Source organism: Calliopsis andreniformis, unplaced genomic scaffold (assembly GCF_051401765.1).
Source record: "Calliopsis andreniformis isolate RMS-2024a unplaced genomic scaffold, iyCalAndr_principal scaffold0114, whole genome shotgun sequence".
Taxonomy (NCBI): domain Eukaryota; kingdom Metazoa; phylum Arthropoda; class Insecta; order Hymenoptera; family Andrenidae; genus Calliopsis; species Calliopsis andreniformis.
In genome coordinates, this window is record NW_027480523.1 from 262391 (window position 1) to 269917 (window position 7527).

Consider the following 7527-nt stretch of genomic DNA (forward strand, 5'->3'; position numbering starts at 1 on the left):
TTTCATAGTATGATTATGACGAATATTATGATAATAAATAAGATTATTCTGGTGATTATGTCTATCACTATTATTGTGGCTATAATAATGATTATTAAGCTTATTTCGATGATTATTCTGTTTATTATAGCGATGTTATGATTATTACAGTTAGTATAACTATTGCTATGATCACTACGGCTATTATGATTGTTGCCTATGGTTATTAGGATTATTACTACGGTTGTTATGATTGTTGCGGTTATTATGGCGGATACTATGATTATTATGTCTGATAGTATGATTATTATGATGATCATTTTGATTATTATGGCTATTACTATTATTATGGTCTTTATGGCTATTATAATGGTTATTATGATTGTTTCCAAGCTTATTATGGTTATCATTATGATTCTTATGATTATTATGTTTCATAGTATGATTACGGCGAATATTATGATAATCAATAAGATTATTCTGGTGATTATGTCTATCACTATTATTGTGGCTATAATAATGATTATTAAGGTTATTTCGATGATTATTCTGTTTATTATAGCGATGTTATGATTATTACAGTTAGTATAACTATTGCTATGATCATTACGGCTATTATGATACTTGCTATGATTAATAGGATTATTACTACGGTTGTTACGATTGTTGTGGTTATTATGGAGGTTACTATGATTATTATGGTTGATAGTGTGGTTATTATGATTATCATTTAGATTATTATGCCTATTATGTTTATTATGGTTTTTATGGCTATTATAATGGTTATTATGATTGCTTCCAAGTATATTATGATTATTATTATGATTACTATGATTATTATGTTTCATAGTAAGATTATGACGTATATTATGATCATCACTATTATTATTCTGGTGATTATGACTATTACGAATATTATGGTTATAATAACGATTATTAAGGTTATTGCCATGATAATTCTGTTTATTACTACGATGTTATGGTTATTACAGTTAATATATCAATTACTATGATTATAACGGCTATTATGATTGTTGCGATGATTATTATGATTATTACTGCGATTGTTATGATTGTTGTGGTTATTATGGCGGTTACTATGATTATTATGGTTGATAGTGTGGTTATTATGATTATCATTTAGATTATTACGCCTATTATGTTTATTATGGTTTTTATGGCCATTATAATGGTTATTATGATTGCTGCCAAGTTTATTATGGTTTTATTATGATTATTATGATTATTATGTTTCATAGTATGATTATGAAGAATATTATGATGATCACTATGATTATTCTGGTGATTATGTCTATCACGATTATTATGGCTATAATAACGATTATTAAGGTCATTTCCATGATAATTCAGTTTATTACTACTTTGTTATGATTATTACAGTTAGTATAACTATTACTGTGATTATTAAATCTATTATGATTGTTGCTATGATTATTATAATTACTATTACGATTGTTATGGTTGTTGGGGATATTATGACGATTACTATGATTATTATATTTGATAGTGTGGTTATTATGATTATCATTTAGATTATTACGGCTATTACTATTATTATGGTTTTTCTGGCTTTTATATTGGTTATTATGATTGTTTCCAAGTTTATTATGGTTATCATTATGATTATTATGATTATTATGTTTCATAATATGATTATGTCGAATATTATGATCATCACTAAGATTATTCTGGTGATTATGTCTATCACAATTATTATGGCTATAATAATGATTATTAAGATTATTTCGATGATGATTCTGTATATTATAACGATGTTGTGGTTATTACAGTTAGTATAGCTATCACTATGATCATTACGGCTATTATGATTGTTGCTATGATTATTAGGGTTATTACTACGATTGTTTTGATTGTTGTAGTTATTAAGGCGGTTACTATGATTATTATGGTTGATAGTTTGGTTATTATAATTATCATTCAGATTATTACGGCTATTATGGTTTTTATGGCTGTTACAATGGTAATTATGATTGCTTCGACATTATTATTGTTATTATTATGATTATAATTATTATTGTGTTTCTTAGTATGATTATGATGATTATTATGGTCATCACTGGGATTATTATGGTGATTATGATTATTACGATTATTATGGCTATAATAACGATTATTAAGGTTATTTCCATGATAATTCTGTTTATTATTTCGATGTTATGATTACTACAGTTAGCATAACTATTTCTATGATTATTACGACTATTATGACTGCTGCTATGATTATTATGATAATTATTACGATTGTTATGATTGTTGTGGTTATTACGACGATTACTATGATTATTATGGTTGATAGTGTGGTTATTATGATTATCACCCAGATTATTATGGCTATTATGGTTATTATGGTCTTTATGGGTATTATATGGTTATTATGATTCTTTCCCAGTTTATTATGGTTATTATTATGGTTATTATGATTATTATGTTTCATAGTATGATTATGACGTATATTATGATCATCACTAAGATTATTCTGGTGATTAGGACCATTACGATTATTATGGTTATAATAACTATTATTAGGGTTATTGCCATGATAATTCTGTTTATTAATTCGATGTTATGATTATTACAGTTAGTATATCAATTACTATGATTATTACGGCTATTATGATTGTTGCTACGATTATCATAGTTATTATTATGATTGTTATGATTTTTGTGGTTATCATGACGGTTACTATGATTATTATGGTTGATAGTTTGGTTATTATAATTATCATTCAGATTATTACGGCTATTATGATTATTATGGTTTTTACGGCTGTTACAATGGTAATTATGTCTGTTTCCACGTTCATTATTGTTATTATTATGATTATTATTATTATTGTGTTTCTTAGTATGATTATGATGATTATTATGGTCATCACTGAGATTATTCTGGTGATTGTGACTATTACGATTATTATGGCTATAATAACGATTATAAAGGTTATTTCCATGACAATTCTGTTTATTACAACGATGTTATGATTATTAGAGTTAGTATAACAATTACTATGATTATTGCGGCTATTATGATAGTTGCTATGATTATTATGATTATTATTACGATTGTTATGATTGTTGTGGTTGTTATGACGATTACTATGGTTATTATGGTTGATAGTGTGGTTATTATGATTACCATTTAGATTATTATGGCTGTTACGTTTATAATGGTTTTTATGACCATCACAATGGTTATTATGATTTTTCCAGGTTTACTATGGTTATCATTATGTTTGTTACGATTATTATGTTTCTTAGTATGATTATGACGAATATTATCATAATCACTAAGATTATTCTGGTGGTTTTGACTATGACGACTATTATGGATATAATAACGATTATCAATGTTATTTCCATGATAATTCTGTTTATAATTACGTTGTTATGATTATTACAGTTAGTCTAACTATTACTATGATTATTACGACTATTATGATTGTTGCTACTATTATCATAATTATTATTATGGTTGCTATGATTTTTGTGGTTATTATGACGGTTACTATGATTATTATGGTTGATAGTTTGGTTATTATAATTATCATTCAGATTATAACGGCTATTATGATTATTATGGTTTTTATGGCAATTATAGTGGTAATTATGATTGTTTTCACGTTTACTATTGTTATAATTGTGTTTATTATCATTATTGTGTTTCTTAGTATGATTATGATGATTATTATGGTCATCACTGAGATTATTATGGTGATTATTATTATTACGATTATTATGGCTATAATAATGATTATTGAGCTTATTTCGACGATAATTCTGTTTCTTATTACGTTGTTATGATTCTTACAGATAGTACAACTATTACTATGATTTTCACGGCTTTTATGATTGTTGCTACGGTTATTAGGATTATTACTACGATTGTTATGATTGTTGTGGTTATTATTGCGGTCACTATGATTATTATGGTTGATAGTTTGGTTATTATAATTATCATTAAGACTATTACGGCTATTATGATTATTATGGTTTTTATGGCCATTATAATGGTTATTATGACTCTTTCCAAGTTTAATATGTTTATTCTAATGATTATTATGATTATTATGTTTCATAGTATGATTATGAAGAATATTATGATGATCACTATGATTATTCTGGTGATTATGTCTATCACGATTATTAATGTTATTTCCATGACAATTCAGTTTATTACTACTTTGTTATGATTACTACAGTTAGTATAACTATTACTATGATTATTAAATCTATTATGATTGTTGCTATGATTATTACAATTATTATTACGATTGTTATGATTGTTGGGGTTATTATGACGATTACTATGATTATTATGGTTGATAGTGTGGTTATTATGATTATCATATAGATTATTATGCCTATTATGTTTATAATGGTTTTTATGTCTACTATAATGGTTATTATGATTGCTTCGAAGTTTATTATGGTTATTACTATGATTATTATGATTATTATGTTTCATACTATGATTATGAAGAATATTATGATCATCACTAAGATGATTCGGGTGATTATGTCTATCACGATTATTATGGCTATAATAATCATTATTATGATTATTTCGATGATTATCATGTTTATTATAACGATGTTAAGATTATTACAGTTTGTATAACTATGACTATGATGATTACGGCTTTTATGATTGTTGCTACGATTATTAGGATTATTACTACGATTGTTATGATTGTTGTGGTTATTATGGCGGTTACTATGATTATTATGGTTGATAGTGCGGTTATTATGATTATCATTTAGATTATTATGCCTATTACGTTTATTATGGTTTTTATGGCTATTATAATGGTTATTATGATTGCTTCCAGGTTTACTATGATTATTATTATGATTACTATGATTATTATGTTTCATAGTACGATTATGACGTATATTATGATCATCACTAGGATTATTCTGGTGATTATGACTATTACGAATATTATGGTTATAATAACGATTATTAAGGTTATTGCCATGAAAATTCTGTTTATTACTACGATGTTATGGTTATTACAGTTAGTATATCAACTACTATGATTATTACGGCTATTATGATTGCTGCGATGATTATTATGATTATTACTGTGATTGTTATGATTGTTGTCCTTATTATGACGATTACTATGATTATTATGTTTGATAGTGTGGTTGTTATAATTATCATTCAGATTAATATGGCTATTATGATTATTATGGTTTTTTATGGCCATTATAATGGTTATTATCACTCTTTCTCAGTTTATTATGGTTCTCATTATGATTATTATGATTATTATGTTTCATAGTATGATTATGACGTATATTATGATCATCGCTGAGATTATTCGGGTGATTGTGACTATGACGATTAGTATGGCTATAATAACGATTATTAAGGTTATTTCCATGATAATTCTGTTTATTACTACTTTGTTATGATTATTACAGTTAGTATAACTATTACTATGATTATTAAATCTATTATGACTGTTGCGATGATTATTATGATTAAAATTACGATTGTTATGATTGTTGTGGTTATTATGAAGGTTACTGTGATTATTATGGTTGATAGTATGGTTATTATCATGATCATTTAGATTATTATGACTATTACTATTATTGTGGTTTTTATGGCTATTATAATGGTTATTATGATTGTTTCCAAGCTTATTATTGTTATCATTATGATTATTATGGTTGTTATGTTTCATAGTATGATTTTGACGAATATTATGATAATCACTAAGATTATTCTGGTGATTATGTCTATCACTGTTATTGTGGCTATAATAATGATTATTAAGGTTATTTCGATGAATATTCTGTTTATTATAACGATGTTATGATTATTACAGTCAGTATAACTATTGCTATGATCATTACGGCTATTACGATTGTTGCTATGATTATTAGGATTATTGCTACGGTTGTTATGATTGTTGTGGTTATTATGTTGGTTACTATGATTATTATGGTTGATAGTGTGGTTATTATGATTATCATTTAGATTATTATGCCTATTATGTTTATTATGGTTTTTACGGCTATTATAATGGTTATTATGATTGCTTCCAAGTTTATTATGGTTATTGTTATGATTATTACGATTATTATGTTTCATAGTACGATTATGAAGAATAATATGATGATCACTATGATTATTCTGGTGATTATGTCTATCACGATTATTATGGCTACTATAAAGATTATTAAGGTTATTTCCATGATAATTCAGTTTATTACTACTTTGTTATTATTATTACAGTTAGTTTAACTATTACTATGATTATTAAATCTATTATGATTGTTGCTATGATTATTATAATTATTATTATGATTGTTATGATTGTTGTCCTTATTATGACGATTACTATGATTATTATGTTTGATAGTGTGGTTATTATAATTATCATTCAGATTATTATGGCTATTATGATTATTATGGTTTTTATGGCCATTATAATGGTTATTATCACTCTTTCCAAGTTTATTATGGTTCTCATTATGATTATTATGATTATTATGTTGCATAGTATGATTATGACGTATATTATGATCATCAATAGATTATTCTGGTGATTATGACTATTACGATTATTAAGATTATAATAACTATTATTAAGGTTATTGCCATGATAATTCTGTTTATTAATACGATGTAACGATTATTACAGTTAGTACATCAATTACTATGGTTATTACGGCTATTATGATTGTTGCGATGATTATTATGATTATTACTACGATTGTTATGATTGTTGTGGCTATTATGGCGGTTACTATGATTATTATGGTTGATAGTGTGGATATTATGATTATCATTTAGATTATTATGCCTATTATGTTTATTACGGTTTTTATGGCTATTATAATGGTTATTATGATTACTTCCATGTTTATTATGGTTATTATTATGATTATTATGATTATTATGATTCATACTATGATTATGAAGAATATTATGATCATCACTAAGATTATTCGGGTGATTATGTCTATCACGATTATTATGGCTTTAATAAAGATTATTGAGATTATTTCGATGATTATTATGTTCATTATAACGATGTTATGATTATTACAGTTTGTATAACTATGACTATGATCATTACGGCTTTTATGATTGTTGCTACGATTATTAGGATTATTACTACGATTGTTATGATTGTTGTGGTTATTATGGCGGTTACTATGATTATTATGGTTGATAGTTTGGTTATTATAATTATCATTAAGACTATTACGGCTATTATTATTATTATGGTTTTTATGGCCATTATAATGGTTATTATGACTCTTTCCAAGTTTAATATGGTTATTCTTATGATTATTATGATTATTACGTTTCATAGTATGATTATGACGAATATTATGATAATCACTAAGATTATTCTGGTAATTATGTCTATCACTATTATTATGGCTATAATAATGATTATTAATGCTATTTCGATGAATATTCTGTTTATTATAACGATGTTATGATTATTACAGTTAATATAACTATTGCTATGATCATTACGT